General features: G+C 37.1%; 1 protein-coding gene across 1 annotated transcript in view; it reads left to right on the top strand.

Moving 5' to 3' along the window:
- Nucleotides 1-26,458, top strand: part of LOC123322008 (protein ALP1-like) — an 89,373-nt gene that overhangs the window by 27,490 nt on the left and 35,425 nt on the right. The window lies entirely within an intron of this gene.

Here is a 26,458-nt window from a genome sequence, read left to right as displayed (position 1 = left end):
AAGGGTTAGGATTATGTAATTATATGGAAAAATCTGAGGCAAATCCATATATACAATTTCATCTAGATAACCATTCAAAAATGCGGTATCTACATCTAAATGGGTTACATCAAGATCAAGTTTCACACTAACAGCAAACAACAGTTTCAAAGTTGAATATTTCAGAACAGGAGAAAAAGTTTCCTTATTGTCAATGCCCTCCCTTTGCGTAAAGCCCTTGGCCACTAGTCTCGCCCGATATCGCACTGTATTGTCATTGTTTAACTTCTTTTTATGCACCCACTTAAACTGCACTATCTTCCCCTCACTTGGTTTGTCGACCACCTCCCAGGCTTCATTTTGATGAAATGACTGCAGTTCCTCCACCATTGCTTTGCACCAGTTATCTCGTTCTGAACCTTTCATTACATCTTCGTAGGTAAGACTGCTCTCATTTTCAAGTACTTCCCTTTTCTCTGGCAAAAGTTGCTATACCCAAATCTTTCTGGCGGCTTTCTGCTACGCTTCTCTCTCTCAGACAGATCGTTCACCTCATCTAGAATGGAATCACCATCACTCGATTCTTCAGAGCTTGTAGCATTTATGCTATCATCTGGAACCTCTGGAACACAAGTGGGATCATCTATTAAGTCTGTACTTACAATTGAATCATCGGCAGGGGTAATTTCTTTTTCTTCCACCACTGCATGTATTATATAGAGATAGATAGATCCGAAGTGGATAGACAATGGGATGTTTTCATGTCTGAATTCATAAATATATTCAACGAGAATTTTCCCAAAAAACCATCTCTAAACAAAAAGCGAGCCTATACTCACAAAACACCTGAAATTGAAAAAATTAAAAACGAATTAGACATCCTCTTAGTCTTAAGTAACGTGAGCCCACAACATCTTGATCTTTACCAAAAAACAAAAAAAGAATATGACAATGCATTGAAATACCAGAGAACCAAAACATATGAGGAAAGAATAATCAAGTCAGACAATAAAGGTAAAACTATGTGGCAAATATGCAAAGAGATCACTGGCACAACAAGATCCACTGAAGATTGGCAATTGGAAGGGACTCCAGAAGAAATAGCAGAAAATTTCAACGATCACTTCAACAACACAGTAAATACCCTCCTAAATAACATATCTACAACACCTATAGATTATTCTCACATGAAGCGTATAGAGAAGTCCTTCTACCTGAGACCAACAACACCTTCCGAAATAGAGAACTTAACAAAAACCATCAAAAACAAATTCAGCAGCGGAGATGACGAAATTCCTATTATGATAGTCAAGTTATCATTACCAGCAGTCAGCGAAATACTATCATACATCATAAATAATTCTTTCAAACATGGTATATTTCCAGATTCCTTGAAACTAGCACTCATAAAACCAATATTCAAAACAGGCAACCCAGAACATCTCAACAACTACAGACCCATAAGTTTACTACCAGCATTCTCCAGAATTTTTGAAGTACTAGTCTCGACAAGATTAACCGAATACTTTAAAGAAAATAACCTTTTTTCACATACCCAACATGGATTTCTACATGGACGCTCAACACAGACAGCTATCTTTGAATTCTTGCAGTACATTTTGGAGTCACTTGAGGACAGTAAGATGGCTCTAGGTATTTTCCTAGACCTCTCTAAAGCCTATGACTCATTAAACAAAGAATATCTTCTTCAGAAATTAGAGTTTTATGGAGTGAGAGGAAACACAATTAAATGGCTTGATTCATTCATGACTAACAGAAAACAAAGAGTTACCATCACACAAAATAAAAATCAATCAAAGTCAAAAATATTGATAAGAAAAATAGGAATCGACCAAGGAAGCGTCATCGGCACACTCTTATTCTTAGTATACCTGAACGATCTAGGCCACATAGTACCGCAAGATGAAGGAAGCATGGTGAATTTTGTCGACGACACAAATCTATTAACCAGTGCCGAGGATTTTGAAGAGCTCTCAAGACAAGCAAACCACATCTTCTTGAAATCAAAAACATGGTTCAACCAAAATAACCTAGTTCTAAATGAGGACAAATCAAAAATCATTCTTTTTGACACAAGTAGGTCAAACAAGGAAAAATCAGACTCAGTAACCTTATCCAACTGTAACTACCAACCATCGAACTACGTCAGATTTCTGGGAGTCTACATTGATCAATTCCTCAATTGGCGTCAACACACAGAAATCATTTCAGTGAAGTTGAGTAAAACATGCTTTGCACTAAGATCAATAACCCAATATATGAATGAGAAAACCTTAAGAACAGTATATTTTGGAAACTTTGAATCCACCTACAAATATGGAATAATTTTCTGGGGAACAAATGAAAACTTAGAGAAAATATTCCTAATTCAGAAGAGAGCAATTCGAATAATTTACAAAATGAAATTTAGGGAATCATGTAGAGGAACTTTTAGATTGAGAGGAATTTTCACTGTTTATGGCCTATATTTGTTTGAATGCCTTATGTTCTTACATAAAAATAGGAGTAGTTTCATATCTGAGAATATAAATAGTTACAACACAAGAAATTTAAATATAATGTTTCCAACCCATAGATTAACATTAACTGAGAAGAGCGCTGCTTATATGAGCATCAGAGCTTTCAATAAGTTACCAAATGATATAAAACACATAAATAACTATAAATCGTTCAGAAATAAAGTTAAAAATCTACTGATTGCATTGGAACCATACAAACTCAGGGACTATTTTGAAGCTACTGAGTGAACTAAAAATTCTTGTGACGTCATTTCATTTAATTTTGAATTTATTGTAACTCTTCATGTAATTCGAATTTATCTGAAATAAAGAAATATCTTATCTTATCTTATCTTATCTGTGTTTTTTCCTTTCTCCATAACAACAATATCTCTGCTGGTAACGATTCTTCTTGTTTTTGGATTGTATAGTCTGTAGCCTTTAGTGTTTTCTAGATATCCGACCAAGATGTGCTCTTCAGCTTTTCTGTCCCATTTTGTCTCGCATTTTGTTCTTCTAGCCTTGGGCACATGAACCATAGTTGGACTTCCGAATATCCGAATGTGACTGAGATCTGGCTTTCTGCCATTCCATAACTCATAAGGTGTTTTATGTAATCCTGAAGCCAATGATCTGTTTCGTAAGTAGACTGCAGTATTGGCTGCTTCAGCCCAAAAAATCTTTTCCATATTAGCCTCAAACAAAAGTCACCTAGCTCTCCCCACCACAGTTCTGTTGAGCCTTTCACATAAACCAGTTTGTTCAGGGGTATGAGGGTTTGTGGTTTGATGCACAATACCATTTTTCTTCAGAAAATGTTCAAATTCTGAGGAACAAAATTCTCCACCATTATTCGTTCTCAATACTTTCAGAGTTTTCTGTCTGTCTGTGTTTCAACTAGAGCTTTAAACTCTTTGAAATACTTGAAGACTTGATTTTTGGCCTTAAGAAAGTAAACAAATGCCATTCTGCTGTAATCATCGACAAAAAGCAGAAAATATGTTGCTAATCCAATTGAGATCTGTTTCATAGGTCCACACAAATAAGCATGAACAAGTTCTAAAACATTTTCACACCTGTTGTTCCTTGATGCGGGAAAGGCAATCTTGACTGCTTCCCTTCACAGCATATGATGCATTTAGATATATCGACTTCAGCTCTATCAGGAAAAGAGATTCCCTCCAACACGCCATTCTTCATACGATTTAAGTCCCTACTATTTATGTGACCCATTCTTCAATGCCATATCTCAGCAGTTTCATCTGCTACAGAACTTGTAAACAAACATTCAGAGTTCTTGAGATTCATCTTGTACATTCCATTCACCAAATTTGCTTTTCCTATCTGTTGCGAACGCAAGATTGGAATAATAATCTTCACTCGTTAAGGAAGAACAGTGAGCTACCTTGTTACTGGTTACGCAAGATTGCGGAGTCTAGAAATGTAACTTGGTAGAGATCGTATTGCAAGGATAATGAAAGACGGTTAATTTAACTCGTAACAATTATATTTACAGTCAAACAAACCAATGAGCAATTATTTCCAGCATTATTTGAGCAAAAACATCAGTGTTTCTAGAAACTGGGTTTTTTCACGTTCCTAGCTCGGAACCGCTCTATGAGTAAATGGAATTTTCTGACGTTATATCCTTTAGCCTTAGATTTATTGCAGGTTGCAGGCAATTCAAAGTATACTTCAATCGTCTGCTTGAGACCTTCGGGTGGAACCTAGTTGTCCTCTTTTTGATCGATATGAGTGTCCTGTGTTTTGGGAACCTCAACTCTGCTTAAACTACCTGTTTAGATACTCGGCCAAACTCAGTTGTACTGGTGATTCAGTCGGACACGGTTCACTGATTACTTTTCACTAGTAAGGATAAAATATGATGATAAGCGAAACACACTGCTTATCACGGTTTTGAGGACTTTTTAACGAGACAACGAGAGAAGAACAAAACTAAATGAGAGGGAATGCCAACAAAACTGCACCCCTGTGGTGCTTGGGTCGAACGCCTTTGTTTCTTGAGTAATTCTCGGCTAATGTGGCGTGGGTACCGCGGTTCATCCCTTGGAAGAGCGTGTAGGGAAGTTTTGCGTCACATGTGTGACAACCAATGATCTTTGCGGATTCAGCTCATTACCATATATGGGCATATTTGGGAAGCAGGTACGCGGCAAGATCCCTAGGAACTTTCGTTCGTTCCTTGGTTGCGTTTTTTATCGCAACATACTCCCGCACGTTGAACTTCAAGAAAAACAAGACCTACCAAAAAAGTAAAAAAAAAAATAAAAATGAAACCCTCAAGAGAAAGAATATGAGGGGAACCAATATTTATGAAGGCAATAGAAAACACACTTATTATTGGAAGGAAACCTCAACTATCAGGCGTCTCTGGTATGGGGAGTGGGCATAGCTTAGCGATGCTGTGTGAATTTGCCATCAGCTGTTTTAAGTTTCACCACTCGAATTCTTTTATCCCTTCCCGGAAAAACTTCCAGCACTCTGGCCAATGGCCATTTTAAAGGTGGGGTTTCCTCGTCCTTCAGAAGGACTAAGGAGCCTATTTGCAATTCTGGAACAGGATGAAACCACTTTGGGCGATTCTGCAGTCTGTTGAGGTAATCAACTGTCCATCTATTCCAGAAGGTTTGGGTCACTTTGCTAATTCTCTGCCAACGTGTCAGTCGATTTTCTTTGATCTTTGTTACGTCCCTTTCTGAAGGGGCAGTCAAGCTCGCTCCAATCAGAAAATGTCCAGGTGTTAATATTTGAACATCATTGGAATCGTTTGATAAGGGACAGAGAGGACGTGAATTCAGAATAGACTCTATCTGAACTAACACCGTGTAAAATTCCTCGAACGTAAAGTGTGCTTCACCAATCAATCTTTTTAGGTGATGCTTTGTGCTTTTAACTGCTGCTTCCCAGACACCACCCCAATGAGGACTTCTGGGGGGTATGAACTTAAATTCTATCTCATTTTGAGATGCAAATTCTTTTATGGATTCTTGTAATTTGCCGTTTTTAAATACCTAGAAAAGATCATATAACTGATTTCTTGCTCCGACAAAATTCGTACCATTATCGCTGTATATGGTAGAAGGATTTCCTCTTCGGGCAATGAATCTTTTCAAAGTCATGATGAATTGCTCAGCAGACAAATTTGTTACCATTTCTAAGTGAACAGCCTTTGTGCTCATACATACAAAGACCGCTATGTATGCCTTAACTAGTGGTGCCTTTCTCAAGTTCGAAGATTTGATGACAAATGGACCACCATAATCCACTCCAACTCGACTGAAACAGCGTGATTCTAATACTCTGTCTCTTGGTAAGTCTGCCATCAACTGATGAGTAGGCTGTGCTCTAAAACGATAACACAAGATACAATTCCTTGAGATCCTTTTTACCTCTCGGAGACCATCGAGTGGCCAGAATCTCAACCTGAAGTTTGACAAAACATTCTGAGCACCTGCATGACCTAGAGATTCATGCTTCTGTTTAAGCATGAGAGACACTACATAGTTGCGAGGAGGTAACAACATAGGATGCTTCTGATCATAAGGAATTTCTGCATTTTCAAGTCTTCCACCAACCTGTAGAATTTCGTGTTCATCAAGAAAGATATTCAGTTTAGCTAACTTTATCACGTAGAGGTTTCTGGTTCTTTGAATCCTGGATTTCCTTGTGGAAATGAATGTGCTGGAGCACCTTCACCACAAGTTTGAGAGCTGCATTCAGCTCATGTACTTGAAGAGAGCCATACCATTTGTCATCACTCCTGACGTTATGATGAAAACGAAGACAATAAGCTATCACTCTTTGTAGCCTTGAGAAGGAAGAGTACTTGTTAAACCAGGAGTCCCAATAATTGTTTTGATACGACATGATGGAAGACACGAGAACCAATTTTCTTTCTTCCGGAACTTCCATTACCGGAACCTCTATTTCTGACATATCTGAATATTTCCAAGCTGAGTCCGAAAGAAACTCTGGACCATTCCACCAGAGCTGCATGTGGAGGAGGTCCGATATAAGAACACCTCGAGAAGGAAGATCAGCAGGATTATTCTCTGATCGAACATGGCACCAAGTGAAATTTTTAGTCAGTTCCTGAATTTGTGCCACTCTGTTGGCGACAAAGATATTCCGAGAAGAGTGAGATTTTATCCAATTAAGAGCTATTTCAGAACAGAGAACCACAGAGTCGACATGAAATCGAGTTTTGAATATGTTCAACAGTTTGTTTGTCAACTGTGCAAGAAGGAGCATCGCACACAGCTCCAGTCTGGGTAAGGTGACAGTTTTGAGAGGGGCTACTCTGGACTTAGAAGAAATCAGGAAACACGAGACCGTGTTATCTATATATACTGTCCGAATATAGACACAAGCTGCATAAGCCCTCAAGCTGGCATCTGCGAATCCATGAAACTCTATTAGTTTCACAGTTTTGCCTAGGAAGAAATACCTGGGAATATTCAAATTTTTCAATAAATTGAAGTCATTATCTTGAAGAAGAGACTGGTCGATGACAGGAGTGTCCCAGTCTATTTAGCTGCTCCAGATTCTCTGTATAAGAAGCTTACCTCTGACTATTAGAGGCGACAGAAACCCAAGAGGATCATAGCACTGCGAGGGATTATACTGGAATAGAAATACCAAACGAGTCAGCATCTGGTTTCCATTTCAGACCCAATACCTTGCTAGAAACATTTTCCAAGTTGAAATCTCTTTCTGTTGTAACTTCTTCAGGGAATTTGTTCAAAAACTGTCTAGAATTCGAACACCACTTGTGCAATTTGAAGCCATGAGAAGTAAGAAGAGAATTGAGTTGGAAATATAGATGATCCAATTCCGTAATATCGTCTGTTCGCCCTAGAACATCATCGACATAAGTTTGGTATTTGAGGACTTCAGCAGCCATGGGAAATCTTGAAGCATTTTGAATGGAGGCCTCCTTCAATACTCTAGTGGCAAGAAACGAAGCACAGTTTGTGCCATAAGTCACAGTAGAGAATTCTATACACTTCAATTCTTCCTGTGGCTTGTCACGCCAAAGAATATTCAGAAGAAACCTTTGAGTAGGATTAACTTGAATTTGCCTAACATTTTTATAATATCCGATGTGAGAACAAATTTGTAAGACCTAAACCTACACAGGATATCGAAGAGATCTGGTTGTACTTGATAACCAGTTAGAAGTATATCGTTCAGGGAAATACCAGAAGAGCTTTTACAAGAACCATCAAAGACGACCCGCACTTTTGTGGACACACTATCTTCCTTGAAGACAGCATGGTGGGGAAGAAGATATTTAGGCTGTGATAATTCATTTGTCAGGGAGAGGGGGACGACCTTACCATGCCCGAGGGAAACATATTCATTAACGAATTTTTTGTACTCTGCATAATACAAAGGATCTCGGATGAACCTTTTTTCTAGGTTGTCAAACCTTCTTCGTGCGATAGCGAAAGAATCACCTAACTTGAGGTTCTCGCTCTGAGATTTTAATGGTAGGTTAATTTGAAACCTGCCATCCTTCAAAACCTTTGTTGTTTGTAAGAACAAACTTCCAGCTGCTTCATCATATGGAGAGAGGGATTCTGCCTTGGCGACTTCTTCCAGTTTCCAAAACCTAGAGACTTGTTGTTCCAATTCATCCTCCGCTGCTGTCTGAATCAGTAGGGAAATTCTGGGATGCACATTCTCTGCTGGAAGAGTTAGGCTCAGAAATGAGTGCTGCTGCATTTTTCCTTTTTGGTGGGTGGGAAAAAAACCTCCAATCACCCATCCCAAATGTGTGTTGATAAGAGAAGGAAGATTCCTCCCCAAAGGAATGATACCTTGAGACAAAATCTTGTAATACACATCTGCACCTATGAGTATATCGATGTCAGATGGTTGGGTAGACGTAGGATCTGCCAGTGGCAACTCACTGGGGATATTCCAATGAGAAACATTTACCTTGAACTGTGGGAGTTGACATGTTATTGTCGGAAGAAGTGCGCAGGTTGCTCTAAACTTCTGGTGTGAATGAACTTTAGAAAAGAAGGTAAGATCAATCATTTTGGTTGAATGAATATTACTCAACCCAATTCCGGAAACTATGGTAAAGTGGTTGTAAGGCACATAACCTAATTTCTCGATTAAACCTTCAGTAACAAAGGAATTTTGGGACCCGTTATCCAGAATGGCCTTGGCCTTGATTTTATGACCTTGCGAGTTGTATAAGGAAACACAAGCAGTGGCCAGAAGGACGTGATTGTTTCTTGTAGAAACACCTGAAAATGAATGAGAATCTTGAGAACTACTGCTGCCTTGCTGCAAGGCTCTTTATTGACCTTTAGGTTGAGATCCAGATGCGAACTGGGACAGAGGTCCAGCACCTGCATTGTGTCGAGATGGACTTGTTGCTTCGACATAACGCTCTGTTGGAGAGGTATTTTGGGAGTTCGTAGACAGTGGGCCCTGACTGGGGTGAAGAAGAGAGTGATGTTTTTTTTGAACACACGGTGCAACATCTTTTAGAACTACATTGCGAAATTTGATGACCCTTACCAGGACAGTTGAAGCAGAGTTGTTTGGAGTTAACGAACTGCCTCCTTTCAGAAAGAGGTATACCTTTGAACTTATTGCAAGCATAAATTCTGTGAAAATGGTCATTACAAAATGAACAAGGCGGTAAATTTGAAGTAACTTGACTGTTTGAAACATGAAGAGACGTTTTCATTTGAGATTTCGGATTTTTATAAACTGGTATTGTCTCAGTGCTACTTAAATTTTCAAAAACTAAATCTTTTCTCAATGAATTCAAAAAACTGATTCAATGACGGGAGTTGGTCCATATCCCTTTCAGATTCGAATGCTCTTCGTGTATTTAAATCAATCTTTTTGCCCAACACATAGATCAAAAAGAATTCTAATAGTTCTGAGTCCGAATATCCTAGGTTATGTAAAGAATCCCAGGTTTTTTTACAATTTGTGACAAATTCTCTTAAATTCGAAGCATTACATTTGGTCATGGGTGTTGTTTCCAACAATGAATTAAAATGAGCATTGATAACAGTTGATTTATTTTCGTACCTTTTTTTCAGAATTTCTAAAGCAATCTTAAAATTCGCATGAGTTACCGCTAATCCCTCAATAAGCTTGAGTGGCTCATCTCGCAATGACATTCTTAAATAAACAAATCTTTGAATTTCAGAAAGAGAAGAATTATCAACAATTAAAGTTTCGAACAACTGCAAAAACGAAGTCCATTCAGAAGCATCGCCCTTAAACGGTTTTATATTAATTTGGGGTAAATTTACATTACAATGACCCCGAGGGAGAGATTTTAAATTTCCTTGAGAAGTAGATTTACTGATTAGGCTAGACATTTTTTCGATTTGAAGTTCAATTTTTCCAGCAATATTGTGGAATTTTGTTGCTATCTCTACACGATTTTCGTCATCGAAATTTTCAGAATCTGGTAGGAGTTCAATTGCATTTTGAACACCTTCATAATTATCAAAAGCAGACTCTAATGATTCAAGATATCGCTTAAAAACCTTGGGATTCAATTCTGTCTGTAAATTTTGTTCAACCCAATTGCTAACCCTAGTTATTTTAGACTTGAATATGGTACGTTTGGATTTCAAATTGTTATAAGATATATCTTCCATTTTCGATGAAGATAAGAACATAGAATTACATGCAATCAAATACAAAAAAGCAGTTAGAAGAAAGACACGAAAGAGGTAATCACCTAGAAATCACAATTTGTAATCTTGCAAATTCTTCCTAAGTCACAATTCTAGATCCGGCCCGAAGGACCATTTGTTGCGAACGCAATATTAGAATAATAATCTTCACTCGCTTAAAGAAGAACAGTGAGCTACCTTGTCACTGGTTACGCAGAATTGCGGAGTCTAGAAATGTAACTTGGTAGAGATCGTATTGCAAGGATAATGAAAGACGGTTAATTTAACTCGTAACAATTATATTTACAGTCAAACCAACTATTGAGCAATTATTTACATTATCTGAGCAAAAACATCAGTGTTTCTAGAAACTGGGTTTTTTCACGTTCCTAGCTCGGAACCGCTGTATGAGTAAATGGAATTTTCTGACCTTATATCCTTTAGCCTTTTAGATTTATTGCAGGTTGTAGACAGTTCAAAGTATACTTCAATCGTCTGCTTGAGACCTTCGGGTGGAACCTAGTTGTCCTCTTTTTGATCGATACGAGTGTCCTGTGTTTTGGGAACCTCAACTCTGCTTAAACTATCTGTTTAGATACTCGGCCAAACTCAGTTGTACTGGTGATTCAGTCGGACACGGTTCACTGATTACTTTTCAGATTTTCCGAAAGTTCCATTCATGAATACTGCACTGAATGCGTTGCTTTCACGTTTAATCTGTGTATTAATGTTGTTCGGACACTTGTTCATATAATGACCAAGCTGTTTACATTTGTAACATCTAATTGTTTTGACATTGACAGAACTTGAAGGTGGCGGAAATGACATTTTCATCTTTGGGACATGCGCAGGATAACCAGTCTTCTTGTTAGGTCGCTGTTGCCAACCTCCTGACAAAAATGCACTATTTCTTCCAGGTCTGCTAACTTCCGAGCTCATATCCAATAATTTTGATTTGATGGCGTCTGTCCTGAATGTTCTATGGCCATTATCATCGGCGCAAATTTCTCGGTCAAACCTGCTAATAACAACGAACCAATCCATTCTTCTGTGATTTGAAAACCGGTACCTTTGAGTTTCTGTGCAGCGTCGACCATTTGTGTAACATATGCCTGGAAGATTGTGAATCAATGGGGATTCACAATCTTCCAGGCGTATTGAAATTAGCTGACGAAGTAGACTGATGCCTCGTGTGTAACCGGAATCATCATAAAGGGCTTTCAAACGATTCCACACACCTCGCACTGTTTGCTCATTCTTGATATGCACATAAATCGATGAATCAATCGTCATGATCGACTTAGCTTTCGCTTTTTTTCACTGTCAGAATCTTCCGATGGAACAGCTGAAACAGTTGGATCAGATGGAGTCGTCTGAACAGGTGACTCCAATTTATGAATGTCTGCTCCTTCTAACATCAAGAAATTTTCGGCTGCAAACGCCCACCCATCATGGTTTTCACGTCCTTTCAGTTTAGGCACGTTAACGATGTAACTTCCGGCCATATTGAAAAAGTACGCGCACTGTCAACGTGGTAACTGATTGAAAGTCACGAAAGTACGACCAAATATAGTCTAAAAACGAATATTCAAAGCTTTTGAACAGTTTTTATGAATTTTCAATTCACTGTACGAGAAAACTAGAATATATTCGAAAAATTTGAGACTGGGCCCATAACCTAATAAAACACACCGGTTGCTGCATAAAGACTTACTTTTTTATTATCTCGACATCTGCTCATCTCTACATACAATCATAGAACAAAATCATCATAAAATAGCAATCAAGTGGAGATAACTAATAATTATTTTGTTACCATCACAACATTAAGGTTCCAATGAGTTTCAATAGCCACGAGTTGCCAGATTCTTTATATCAATTTCCTTCAATTTGTCCTCAGGACTTCTGCATATTTCTGCAGTGGTGTGTAACGTCACTTGGGAGTACCAACCCAGCATTAGTAAGGGCCAATGTCGTTAAAAAATATTCATCAATGATTATTTTATATTCCATAAACTTTGCTAAGGCCAAAAAAACTTCTGATTTCTGAAGTAGGTAGAGGTTACGTACTTAACAAAAAAAAATAAAACTTAATAAACTTTTTAATAATAAACAGATAAAAAATAAAAAAAAATTACCTATTGATTTTATAGGCAGAACAAAAAAAACTTACAACATGTATAACAAATATCTAGGAATATAAACTTTTTGATTTAATCAAATTTAGATGTTTTTCGGTGACAGACATTTTTGCTGAATTTGTACCTGTATCCTGAAAATGGCTACACAATACACAGAGAAAATTCAGTGTGTTTTCTTGAAGTCTGTTCCGTTTTTTTGTTTTCACGTCATTCATTATTGAAAACACTCTTTCAGCTCCTGCATTCGAATATGGCAGCGAAAGTACGAATATTGCCAAAGTGGCAATATTGAAAAAACAAACTTTCGTCTTTGAAATCTTTGGTTTCCTTAATTTTTTGCCAAAATGTAGAAACAGGCAACTCCAACAATTCAACTTTCTCTTCATCACTGAAGTGAAATTGAATATTTCGCCACTCTGCTTCAATTTCATTTTCTTTGTTGTCTATAATTGGCTTAAACTTTGCAATAACCGCCAAAAGTTGTTGGCATTCCTCAGGCCGTTCTAATGCCAAAGCAATCTTTGGTATTATAAACACTAATTGATTAAAAAAATTATTTTGCATTGGTAAACGGTTCTGCATTTCTCTGCAACAAACTGATAAAATTCTAAACATTTTAATCTGATTTTCTCCTGCACATTTTGTTCTAAATTTGAAATAAATTTTTCACGTCAGGCCCTAAATAAACCTTCCATGTATCGACAAAAACTGGGGAGATTACAATTAACATTAATTTCAGTTTGATTCATTTTGATGAAATTGTTACAAAATTTGAAAAAAATACGTCTGCTTTCCACTGCTTATTGATGTATACGGACTGTTTTGGACTGAAAGAGCGCATTAAAAGAATTGAGAAAATTCAAAACATATTTTAGGAATAATAGGTATGCCTTTTTCTCGCTACAATTCTAAGCATCTAGTATAATTTGAGTTTGTTTTTAGAATTAGCATGTCTGATGATTTCCTGTTTTCCAGCTCTAAGTGAAAGTATAACATTACACAACTGACACTTGAATTTTGTGTCTTCATTTCGTACTTCACTGAGCCACCCTGTAAAATCAAACCAATTCGAAATATAAACTCATTTCGGTTTTATTAATGCTTAACCTTTGAATTATTCCTCATTTTTCTAATTTGAATGAAAATTTGTCTTGAAAACTTTTTGTTTTTCGTCTTCACTTAACTTGTCACGATATTTTCTTTTTTTGTCGGTGTATTGTTTTTCACACCACCAGAACTAGAAGAAGCTTTCGACGAATTGTCCACTATTATGGAGAATCTTAAAATATGATACAAAATACATAATTAATATTTGTTGCGCCAAAGTCACTCATTTAATTAATAAATATGCATAAATATTTTACCCTTGAGAATCTTTTTCACTTGAACGAAAGGGACCAATCTAATGGGCAGATGGCAAACACGTGCACGTCATCTGCCAATTAGGTTGGTCCCTTTCTTAGGTAACAGTTCTCAGTAACTTTGCATAAAATCACCATAAGGGGGGAGGAAATGGGCTATAGTCCCCACGCTAGACCAATGCGGATTGAAGACTTCACATTCATCTTCTATTTGCTAGATTTTCGGTAAAGGAAATAATTATAACAACTCAATATGATGCTTACCAAGAAAAAATCTTTTCTTCGAACTTTCTGTTCCTCAAAAGTGTCTATAACATCATCAAAGTTTAAAGATCGGGCCATAGAATTTTCAATAGACAGAATAGTTACATAACCTGTCTTGTGAAAATGATCATTCTGCACTAGCTGTAGTCACAGGAATTGTAAGAAACACCATCAATGCAGTGCAAACTTCAGGAAAGCTGCAGTACATAAAAAGGTTCTTTATTATTAATAAATCAGCAAGTTCTCTAACACACGAGGACTTTTCTATTTCGTCTTTGAAAGTGGACCGACAACTGAGAAAAATTTCCCTGGCAAATGAATCAGATATCTCTTTTTCATATATATCAACAATCTAGAGCTTTTTTCAAAAGATTAGTGTCATTTAAAACTCATAAAGTTGAAGGCTGCAAAATACTGAAATTTGAAACAATTTCATTCATCGGAAGGAAATGCGATTTCAGTTGATTAATAATGATGTCCAATACTCGATAAAATATGTTCACTCTGAACCAGCGTGACCAGGTTGGCGTGAGCAAGATCTACTGAACTTGATATAGAAATCTACCAAAAATTTACCAACCTCATTTTGAAAACTACGAAAAATCTACTGTTGAAGTTTCAGGAGAGATTTTGTAGATGGCGCTTCTTTCCACTATCAAATAGTCCCTAAAAGGAACTCTATTATCAAATATAGAGCCCTGTATAGAGTATCCTATTAGGTTTGACTTCATTAATCATAGATGTGTCAACATATAAATAGGGATTTCTAGTACGAGATTGAGAATGAAAGATTTGTATTGAGAATTTCGATTATAAACATGAAAAAATAAAAGAACAGGAGAAAATTTTAGCAAAATGGTATTTTTATTGATAAACAACAGACAACTATATCACAGTATCACAGTTGTTTTATGACAAAAAAAAGGAACTCTCTCAATGAAAAATAACTCTAACTAAAAATAAAAATCACAATAAACATTCGAATAAATATAAAAATTAAACTAGAAAACAAGAACATAATACATTTTATTCAGTATCAGCCAAATCATCCTCTGAAATATTTTTGTACAGAATGCTATCTGCCATTGAGTCTAGCATACTGTTAGTTGGTTGAAAAACACAACAACCACCGACTTCTTTCAAGCCTTCTTTAGCATGCAATATTGATGCTATATTTTTATTTAGGAATCTGTTTCGGTCCTTGGTTTTAATCCGATTAATGGCTGAAAATATTCTTTCGCATTTAGCATTCGAAAAGGGCAGGCACAATAATTTTTTCGCAAAAGCAGAAATATTTGGATATTTTGGCTGCTGTTGGATATTCATTATGCTACCAACACCTACCCAAAAATTTTCCACATTAATCATTGCTGTCTCATTATTAGAATTTGATAATAAATTAATTACTTCTGAATCTAATTTCAACAATCTAAATTCATTGTCAATGTACTGTGCATAAAGTTGAGAAATTAAATTGGGAAACCTCTCGAATAATGAACAGAGAGAAATGGAACTCATAGTAACAAGCTACCTGTGGATCTAAAAAAGATAAGGTTTTGAATATGTCATTTGTAGGTAATCTTGATTTCAATTGTCTACAAAGTTCAATTAGAAATAATTGACATTTGTTCAAAAAATCTTTTTCTATTTCCACAGATATCCTGCCATTATCTCTCAAATCATTGAGATGTTTTGCAACATTTATTCCCAAATATATTCTCTCAACTGGAAGCATAAACAAATTATTTTTAGGGTCAATTTCGACAATGGACACTGTGTTAATATAATCCGCTTTCATGTAACACCCTAATATTGATTTTAATAGATCCGTCATATCTCTATGAATTCTATGGACTACTGGATAATCTCCTTGAAATATTAAATTTAACTTATTTGTCATAGGTAATATAAAATCTAAAAAATGAAAATGAAGGGTCGCGGGGAAAAACGATCAATATCAATTTTTTCAATTGTTGGGAATTTCAATTTTTAAGTTTAAATACCTATAAAATGACGTCGGGTAAAGTTTTTGAGTTAGGAAAAAACCATAATGTTCTTCAATTATCTGTATTCAAGGTTACAAAGATAAATAATTAAAAAGTATGTTGGTTCACTAAGAAAAAAAATGTAAAACTAAAAAAGTCCTTGACCTTGATCGGTATTTCCCGTCACGGCTGCTCCTCTACATCGGTATTTCCTGCTACGGCTGCTCTTATTCAATGTCAATGTTCAGTATCGTCTATTGGAGGATCGTCAAGGTACTCCACTTCGGCTTCTCCACTGTCGTTCTCATCAGTAGCAAGTGCTTCATAAAAATTATGAGCTAATGGGTTAATCAAAAATTGCTTAAGGTGCTTTAGGTCCTCAAGTTTTGCTTTTTTTATAGTAAGAGGGCCACTATATGCAGGGTCAAGAGTGGCATCTTGGTTCCTTTTGGTCTTTATCTGTTTCGTAGTTAGTGTAATAACAGCAGAGTTGAAGGCACCACTGTACGTCGATTTATGATGTAAAAATCGAGGTTTGTTGCTATCGATCATCATGACTCGGATTGGTCTTGTTGCAACAGGACATTTCGTTGGATATCTACCAGCTAGAAACTTAGTCCAGGTCTTGAACTCAACAGTCTTGCCACAGTCAATCACAGTAAAAGGTGAGGGGTTTCGTTGGCTCTCTTCGAAGACTTTCCTCCAGTCATCAGGTATCTCAGTGTACGACTTGGCATTAATTTTCCCCATATCTCTATCGCACTCCATGTAAGAGTGACCTCGAATTGGAAATATAACTTTTATCGAATCAAAGCGTTTTTTGGTAGAAACCATGTAATGTAAAAACCGTATTATTGTATAATTTTTATTTTGACCTGCACAAGAGTCACAGAAGACGACCAATTTTTTTACCTCTGGGTCAAGAATATTAAAAAAAAAATGTTCAAGCATGGAGCACACATCATCAGCTCCTTTTCGTGCAACCGTTTCATCGTAAGTGTAGAATATCGAAGATGAATCGGATAGCACATGCACATTGAATGATATAAAATTCAGCTGGCGACGATAGTAAACATCATTCGTTGTAATGTTGGGAGTGGGTAGATTTCGTTGATAATCCATGACTATACATTCAAGATCGTCCATCCTCTTGGCCTTTTTTCTGTATTTTTTTTTTAATTCGTAGAACTTATCACCTTTTAGTTTGTGCAGATCGTGCTCAACAGTTTTCTTTTTTAGAGATTTCTTCAGTCTCATGATTGTTTCAATTTCAGTGCAAGTGGCAATTTGGCGTTCAAGGAGGCTTATTTCTGACTTCTGTAGGTCGCATGTGCTACACGTGTCTTTGCGAGGGTAGCCAAACGATATGTTGAAATTTTGCTCAAAAATTTCACGAAATGTTGTATAACCAACAAGGTTATCAGGATTCTCGCTCATATACATTCTGTGTAGTTTTTTAATGTTCAATTCTTCAGGAAGGTATACTTTTGAACTGTCTTCAGGTGAGTAGTGGGATTTTCGTCCTTTTAAAGCCTTTATGTAGTCAAAAACTTTAGTTTTGGTTTCGACACTCAATTTATGAGGTCGGTTATCATGTTTGCCTCTTTTATCGTCACCAACAACACCAGAAAAAGTCAATTTCCGTTTCAATGTTTGTACACGTCGGTTAGAGATGCCGTGTATAGCTAAAAATGCTTTGTAGCAAACGTGAACATCTTGCAGCTTACCTTCAACGTAACATCGAACACGATAGGTGTAGGAGGCAGTATGAAAGTTTGCCTCATCGTCGTCTTTGGTATTTCTCCGTTGCTTGACAGGGACAATCGTTATCAAACCCCCTAAATATTCATTTTGACGGTTGTAATCACATAAATTATCAAAATCCTTCAAGATTCGTTTTCTTTCTTCCAGGGAAACAGATTCAAAACACTTGTACCTCTTACATCGGCAGTCGTCACCCATTTCGTAGGAACAAGCTTTAATTTTTTTCATCACCTCACTCATTCTTCCGGTAATTTTTCGTTTTTTAGTACCAGCAGTATTCACGACCCTACCCTCACTACTGTCACTACACTCAACTTCACTAAAATCATCCATTTCGTATGCAAAATAACGTTTATTGAGGAACTACGCAACAAAAATGTTTATCAGCACGAAACAAAACAATGAAATGACCGCGGTGGAAAGGAACAGAGTGGACTTTAAACTTTGACGTTGATCCCTTTTCCCAGTCACCGCGCGGACAATGATCTTTCTTTGCCGTCGCAGGGTTTTTTCTTCCTTCATTTTCTCAAATAGTATGATCGTTTTTCCCGGTTTCGATTCACGTTGCGATTGGTACTGGAACAAGCTACTAGATGGCATGACAATCTCATTTTGTCACAAAATTGACATTGATCGTTCTTCCCCGCGACCCTTCAAATGTAATTTCAAAATATCGTCATTAAAACAATTGAACAAAAATTCAGAAGATCCATTATGCCGTTTGTCTTCTAAATATTGACGCTGATAGAATAATTTCAAAGCAGACCATTGCTCCAATATTCTATTAACACAACTATATAATGAGAGCCAACGAATGTCATAATGTCTCAAAATTTTATGTTTTTCTAGGTCCATGAAATTTTGCAATTCTGCGCACTCTCTTTGCCTTTTTGAACTCTGTGAGAAATAATTATAAACATCCCTAACCATCTGGTCAATGCTTCTGGGAAACAATTTACAAGCATAACTCACAGATAAGGCAATTGAATGGCAAACACACTTAATAAAAATACAACTAGCATTATGGGCACGAATTTTACTCACAATGCCAGCTTTTTCACCAAACATAACATTGGTGGTGTCGGCAGCAAATCCAATCATATTTTTAAAACATATGTTTCTAGCAGCAAGTGCAGAATGCAGGGCATCAAATAAATTCTGTGCTGACTCACCCTGTACATCAATAGAACAGAGGAATCTTGTTTGGACCGACTGATGCTCCTGCGAAAAATATTTAATCGCAATAGCAAGAACCTTTGTGGTGGTTATATCAGTACTCTCATCAATAATTATTGAGTATACATTACTCGATTTCACATCTTCCAACATAAGTTTTTCAAAATGATGGCCAATGACGTTGTACGAAACCGCTACAGATTTTGTTCTTTTGCAAGCAAAATTTTTGGCTATCTCGGAATCGTGGAATGCCTCTTTCACAACGTCAGTTAGATGATCCATCACCCGAAACGGAAGATTATGCTCAAGAAGAAAAGCTACCATCTTTATTTCCGCTTTTTTTGTCTCTTGCTAAATAGTTGACTTTTTGAAGAATGTATTTATCTGAAAAAAATTGAAACTTTTGTACATGCGATTTTTATCGACTGATCCTCACCTCGCATCACAAGGATTATGTTAAAATATTGAATATTTTTATAGAACCTACTTTTGAAGATCCGCTAGAAACACTTATGTTCTTGAGGTGTTTTTTCGTCAGGGAATGTTCCTTGATGGAGGCCAATCTAGGAAGCATGCTACAATTGCACGACTTGCAAAAAGCCGTTTCTTCATTTGAGTTTCCTTTCTTTTTACATAGCCAGGATGAAAATGGTGGGTTCTGTTTCCATTCAGATCTATAGGCCTGTTCATATTTTCTTTTCATTAATACTATAACGTTGATAAAAAATGATCACTGAATCGTATCAAATTTTTTGCCATGTTGAAGTGTCGGTGGAGGGTATGGGAAATTTGAAATGGCGAGCGCCGAAGTCGCGTGGCCGGGTAGAGCAGTAAATGGAACGCAAGAGTAAGAATCGAGCTTTCCGAAAATGCCTAGATCGTATTTTTACCCCGTCTAGAAGTGTCCGAAAATTGCGTGAGAAAATCGCGAAATTCACGATTTTCGCGAAAAGGTACCAATTTGATTTGATTAGCTTGAGAGATCCGCGGTAGCTCGAGAGCCGGGATGGGTGTCGAACTAAGCTCGAAGAACCCGAAATTAAAATAGGCCTGTTTTTTTTTCCGGAGCCCGAACGATATTACCTAAAAAAGCGTAAGAATTTTGAAAATTTTTGACGTCTATTAAAAATCGAGTGACATTCCACAAAATTAAATTATTTTCTATTGATTATCAGAGAAAATTAAGTGAAAGTGCACTTTGACAATCGATGTCAGAGTGTGATTTAAAGGTTAACGTCAGTTTTGACGGCTTGGCAGCGATCACAGAACGAGGTGCCTTAAATCGATCGGGCTTTTAAAAAACGTTTTTGGCCTAGATATTTATAAAAGGCGAATCGAGCGAGGGCCGAAGGCCCGAGCTACGAACAAAAGGCGTATCGCGAGGGCCGTAGGCCCGAGCTACGGACGAAAGGCGAATCTGCCAGTAAAGGTGAATCTACCTACAAGCTGGATCTCCTGGCTATACTAGTTTTAATTATTTCAAATAGCGCAATCGAAACGAAATAACTACTGCGTAATGGCGGTAATGCGAAATACGAATGCGGTGAACCGGGTGAACGGTCTTCAAAGTTGAAACGCTTACGTGACTAGAAACCGGTTGCCTATGGATGGATACTCAAACAGTATCCGTGGCTAGAAACTAGAAAACACAAAGGGCACAAAGGCTACAACACAAACACAAATTACAGAGATTACAGGGACTACAGAAAATTCGCAGTTCGGGGAAGTACTCGAACGCAATACTGATTTCAGTGCCCTCTATGAGAAGAACTCTACAATTTACTGGTCGATTTCAAAAACTACCAGAATATACCAGCAGATTTCTGCCTACCAAAAATACCTAGAAAACTACTAAAAAAGTAGTTTACTACTGAATCTGGTGACACTGCTCTGAACAAACATTCCGGATCTTGGAGACGCTCATCTTCGCAAAGCTCATCAAAATGGCGTTTTACCTTTACTTTAGAAAATTCAGGGGTGATGAACCATGTTTCTGCCACACTATTTGCTTCAATTTTTAAATTTTCAAATTCAATTTCCAATTCTTCTAGACAAATTTTCAAACGTTTTAAGGCATTAGAAAGATCGGTGTCCCAGACTGAAGTGCTTTAGAGGCTGCATCGGTAGTTTGTAGAATTATGCAATGGAAAACCAATGACATAATAAAATTGCAGTTTTCGATCTTTTCTTGAGTGAAACAGCTTTATTTCTTCAATCTGATTTTGCAGTTTAACAGAAGTGTTTTCGTTAGCGCTTCCTGGACTTCAACAAACCGAACTTTCAAAGCAAAAACAGCATTATAACGGAAGGTCCAATTCTTCACTTTTGGAGCACTGTTCACTCGAGTTTCCATTATTAAAGTCATCATTCTTCAAGTACTGGCTAATTTTAGGTAGCTTTTCATTTTTTTTCTTCAGTTTCCCTCTTTCACTTTCGTTTTTCACACCGACTTAAATATTTTCGGGAACTAGACATTTTAATATCTAACTTTCACAATCAACTTTACTTTGCCACAAACCAACAAATACGAAAAATCAGAGATACAAATAACCAATTGACGAAACAATCAGACAATGAATACGCAATCAATAGAGCCCTCAAGCACAGAACACAACTTACTTAATACGCTCAAGGCCCTCATAGAAAAATAGGGGATTTCCTTAAGTGTTCCTCATCCGCGTTGCCAACGTATCGCGACAAAAAATGTAGAAACCAATGGATGCGTTCTAAAATTGATCAGCATGCTTTGGTTTAGGATGTGTTGAAATGCTTAACGATTGAGTTGAAATTGCATTATGGTCTTTAGTTGTCTCACTTAGCAGAACTATGAAAAAAATATACTTTTCAAGTAGAATAAAATGCTCAGGTTAAAAAATTATTTATGAGCTCGCGACCTCCTAGGCCGCCGGGGCCCTTTTGGGTCGGGGGCCCGGCATTTGGCCAGCCCTGCTACTCTATAGTTACGCCACTGTAGATTGCTTTCAACTTTTCTTACAAAATATAGATCTCGATAAATGTGCAAAGACTTTATAGACTCGAATTTAAGAGATCTATCAAACTCAGTATAAACATGCTCAAAAACACTAAAACATGACCCATTTTATAAGCCAAATACCTAAAGAATTTATGCTGGACAGATTTCAGAATCTGGCGGTGAGGTGAATATCTTTAGTTGGTGACCAAATAATCGAGTCACATAATAAAATAGGCCTAATCAGAGATTTATAGAGATGAACAATGGAGGCATGGGATTTGAATTCCTTAGTGGACCTCCTAACAAAGCCCAGCCATTGAATGTCAAATTCGAAGTTACTCTGAAATATAACTCCTGGTCAACAATTTTGGAGTATTGGAATGAGAGTCTTTTTAGTTTTTCTTCTCACAAAAGATAGAACATTACATTTAGAGCAATTTAATTTTAACTGATTCACACAAGACCATTCGTGTATGATTTCAAGATCTCTTTGTAGACAAACTTGGTCATAAAAGGACCCAACCTCGGTAAAAATCTTTATGTCATCAGCAAAAATCAAAACAATAGCAAACTTATCAACAACATCATTAATAAATAGAAGAGGGCCAAGGTAAGAGCCTCCAGAGGTAGCAGTGAAGGGTTCTGAAAAATTCCCTTCAATTCTGACAATAATTCACGACTAGATAAGTAGGAGAGTTGTGTTGTGTTTTATATTATATGGTAAGGTTAGGTTGTTGACTATTCAGTATAATATGTGTAACATAGTATTGGGATAGTAGTCAGGATAAAAGAAAATTCGTTATTCCTTTCTCTCGAGCTTTCTAGACTTTAATTGTCCCTTCATCAGGAGTTGCTGAAATGACAAACTGTAAGTATGCTACAAATCATGCTAGATAAACTGACTCACGAATGGAAACAAAGCACAGTACAAATTTTCCTGCTGAACATATCAAAACGATCGACAGCCATCAGTTGTCACAAAATGGTGTATCAAACTGTCAATGTCTAAACTGACATGAATTTTTTTCCTTTTGCTTTATTGCAACCAAAGATTATAGTGTTAGGAAGATAGGAAACCACTATGTAAGTTAACTGTTCTACTTTTAAAATTCCATCTTGTAGGAAGAGACCTAGGTATTTTTCTTTTCACTATTCTATCTAGGAGGGCAACGCGTTGACAATAATTGGAGAAAAATGCTGGAATTTCACTAGATTTCCAAAGAATAAACGTACATCATTATTTTGAGAAGGTGCTTGGCTCATTATCGAATTCAATTGATGGGCATAGCAATGTACGAAATGGGCTACAGGATATTTTTCTTTAATCCTAGCCTGAACACCACTCTCTTTTCCAAACATTACAGCTGCGCAATCATAAGACTGCGCGATTAATTTATTAGGGTTCTTAGCCACTAAAGGTTCTAGTGCTTTCAAAATGAGGTTGCTAAGAACACTCTGTCTCTTCCAGTGTCGGAAGAATTCTATCTTTTTTCTACTTTTCACTCCTGTATCGCTGGTTGCAGTTAATCGGAGCGTTCACCGACACAAAGGATCCCATATAGGATATGTCAACATCACAAATATACACCCAGACGAACAGGTATACAGAAAGTGAACGTAATCATAATTTTATAGCTTGATCCTACAACTCGCCAAAAAGTTATATAGTAGTCTGTAAATAGTGGGATCATCTGAATATATCAGGTCATATACATATATTAACTGGGAAAGCTCTGATCAATCTAGTTCCCATTAAATCTGTGTACAGACTCGCACAGTTCGTTTTATTGTTTTAAAAAAATGTGCCAGGTCGCCTCTATCTCCACAACCACATAAGTCCGTTTTGCTTACATGAATTTTAAAAAGGTGACATGGTGAATAACAGTGACTAGACCTCAACCTGTTGATGGTTGTTATGTTGCCTCTAGGGAGGTCGATCCTATGAAACCAGGGCCTTTGATCAAGGGCTTTAGCATGAACATAGGAGAGGAAAATACGTCCCTTCATCTGCGCGTTCCAATCTGACTTCCGTCTCTCCCATAATTTGCGTTTTAATGTTGGCCAGAAATCTCTGACATCCGCTTTGAGGTTCAGAAGCGGTCGACTTTTCGAGCCAAGCTTGGCCAGTTCATCTGCTCTTTCATTTCCTTCAATATTTGTGTGTCCTGGAACCCAAATTAATTTGACAGAAAATCCTTTATCTGAGAGGAATCGAAGATTTGCTCTGACGTCGAGAGAAATGTGATCGTTTTTGACTGAAATCGTCCAATTAGAGATCTTTTCCGAAACAATTGCGCATTTTCTAATATTCCTTTTCATAATTTCTCTCATCTCTCGTCTTAGGACAATTCCCATAATATAAACAATCATAATAGAGATATGGACGAGCTATGGACCTATACATCAACAACGGCGTCTCAGGCTGAGAGCCCCACCATGTTCTGCACAACGACTTCATTACATTAATTCCCTGGGAAGCTCCGGCATACATTCTTTCAAGAACCTCAAATGGAACTTTGAGGTTCTGATGAATGGTAATTCCCACATATTTTGCCTGTTGGAACCACGGGATATCAGCCCCACACAGTTTTAGAGGTGGGTTGGAGTTCAACTTGTTTTGTTTGGAGACAGTTGAAGTTGCTTAGAGGAGGCCCACCTCTCAATGGAAGATAAAGCCTGAGTCATCTTTCGATAAGCCGTAGAGAAATCTGGGTCCGAGACTACAAGAGTGGTATCATCTGCATATTTCAGGACAGTCACACCAGGAATGCTAACACATGAATGCGGGTCTTTGACGAAGGCATTGAACAGAACTGAACTCTCTGGGGCGCCTTGAGATATGCCCAGGTTTGAGCGTTTGGGGCCAAGAATTTTCTTAGAATGTGGGTCCAGTAGAAATATTTTCTTATTAACAAACACCGATCTGAGCAGCTCGATCACAGGTCGAGGAACCCACATGGACAGCAACGAGTCTTCCAAGAGATGAAACTTGATGGAATCATATGCCTGTTTAATTTCTTAGAAAACCACTAAGACAACTTCTTTACGATTGAATGAGGAGTAGATGGACGAAATCAAGAAGGATAAAGCGACATTAGTTGATTTTATTGATAGGACCAAATGTGCCTTGAAAAGCTATTAGGTACCGATATATCCTAATGTTTACGAACCACCCTGTATACGGAATTTTTAAAAGACTCTGTTTCTTTCACGCATTGATGTATTCAAATAGTTGTCTCAAATTTCCCCAATTCATTCAAACAGTTTATAAACAGAGCGATATGAGTGATACGGTTTATGTAAATAACAAAAAGTTTCAAATTAGAATTAATCGAATACAACTGAACCCATAAAAATTCTGTTGGATCGTTGTATTTTTGGAGTAAAAATAAACCCAACTTCACCACTTTCAGGTTTTATTTTGTATTTTTAGTCCACAGAAATCAGTCAACAGTTATGGATGATTATGTGGGATATTTATGTGGGATATTTATCCCACATCTATTGCATTTTCCCCTGAAATAGGTTTCAAGATTTTTTCTACTATCACTATAACTGCTCTTAATACTAGAATTGTTCTTATTACTAAGATTACTAGTCTTAACGTTTAAGATTTCTGAGTCCCTACCTTTAACAATATTAATTATACCCCATTCAGAAATTAATTGTTTTTTCACATTCAGAGTAGTAAATTTCTTATCGTCTAATGCATAACAGGATTTAACTGTTACTTCGTACTCACTCGGCAGGTGTCCAATCATATGGTATGCTATTTCGTCATCCGGCACCTCCTTACCTGCATTCTTCAGATCTAACCCTGCATTCTCCACTCGGCTCAGGAACACACCCATAGACTCTCCGGGTTCCAATCGCAAGCTGAGGAATGTTTGTCGCAGTTGGGCAATTCTTGCTTTTGAGGCTGGCTCGTGGGTGCTTCTTAAAACATCCTATACCTCTTTCGCACTCTTGCAATTTTGTACTAGACCTTTCTGCTCCTCCTCCAAACCCAGCACTATTGTGGCGAAGGCTCGTTGTTGGTCTTTCCTATACTGATTTAGCTCCTTGGAAGTCGCCTTTTCATCAGGGGGCGTCTCAGCATCCTCTTGGTCGGGAGATACAAAACCCCAAAGACCCCTTTCTGCCAATAGCATCTGCATGTTGAAGCGCCATTGTTTGAAGTTATCATCTGATAATTTCTTGAAAGATAGCACGGACGGTTCCATCTCAGGTTTTATTTATTTATTATTTATTTATTAAAACCCACCCATAAACCCAATTTCACCACTTTCAGGTTTTATTTCGTATTTTTAGTCGACAGAAATCAGTCAACAGTTATGGATGATTATGATATTATATGTTAAAAGCAAGTACAAAAGCATTCATCACCATTTCTACAAAAAATTTTCTAACCTCACTACTATCTTCTGTGAAGGGGGAAGATGTCAGGATCACAGAATACATTCTTTTTCTTATAATGCAAATCTCAACAAATTCAATGTGTGAAAAGATATGAAAGAGAATTCGAAATTCGATTTTGATATTCTAAAAGTTTTCTTCGATATTATAACATCCACTTCAGAATATGTCGAATGAGGCCAAAAATCTGAAAATCT

Source organism: Coccinella septempunctata, chromosome X, assembly GCF_907165205.1.
Source record: "Coccinella septempunctata chromosome X, icCocSept1.1, whole genome shotgun sequence".
NCBI lineage: Eukaryota > Metazoa > Arthropoda > Insecta > Coleoptera > Coccinellidae > Coccinella > Coccinella septempunctata.
Note: the sequence above shows the minus strand (reverse complement) of the source record. Positions and strands in the feature narration are given on the sequence as shown.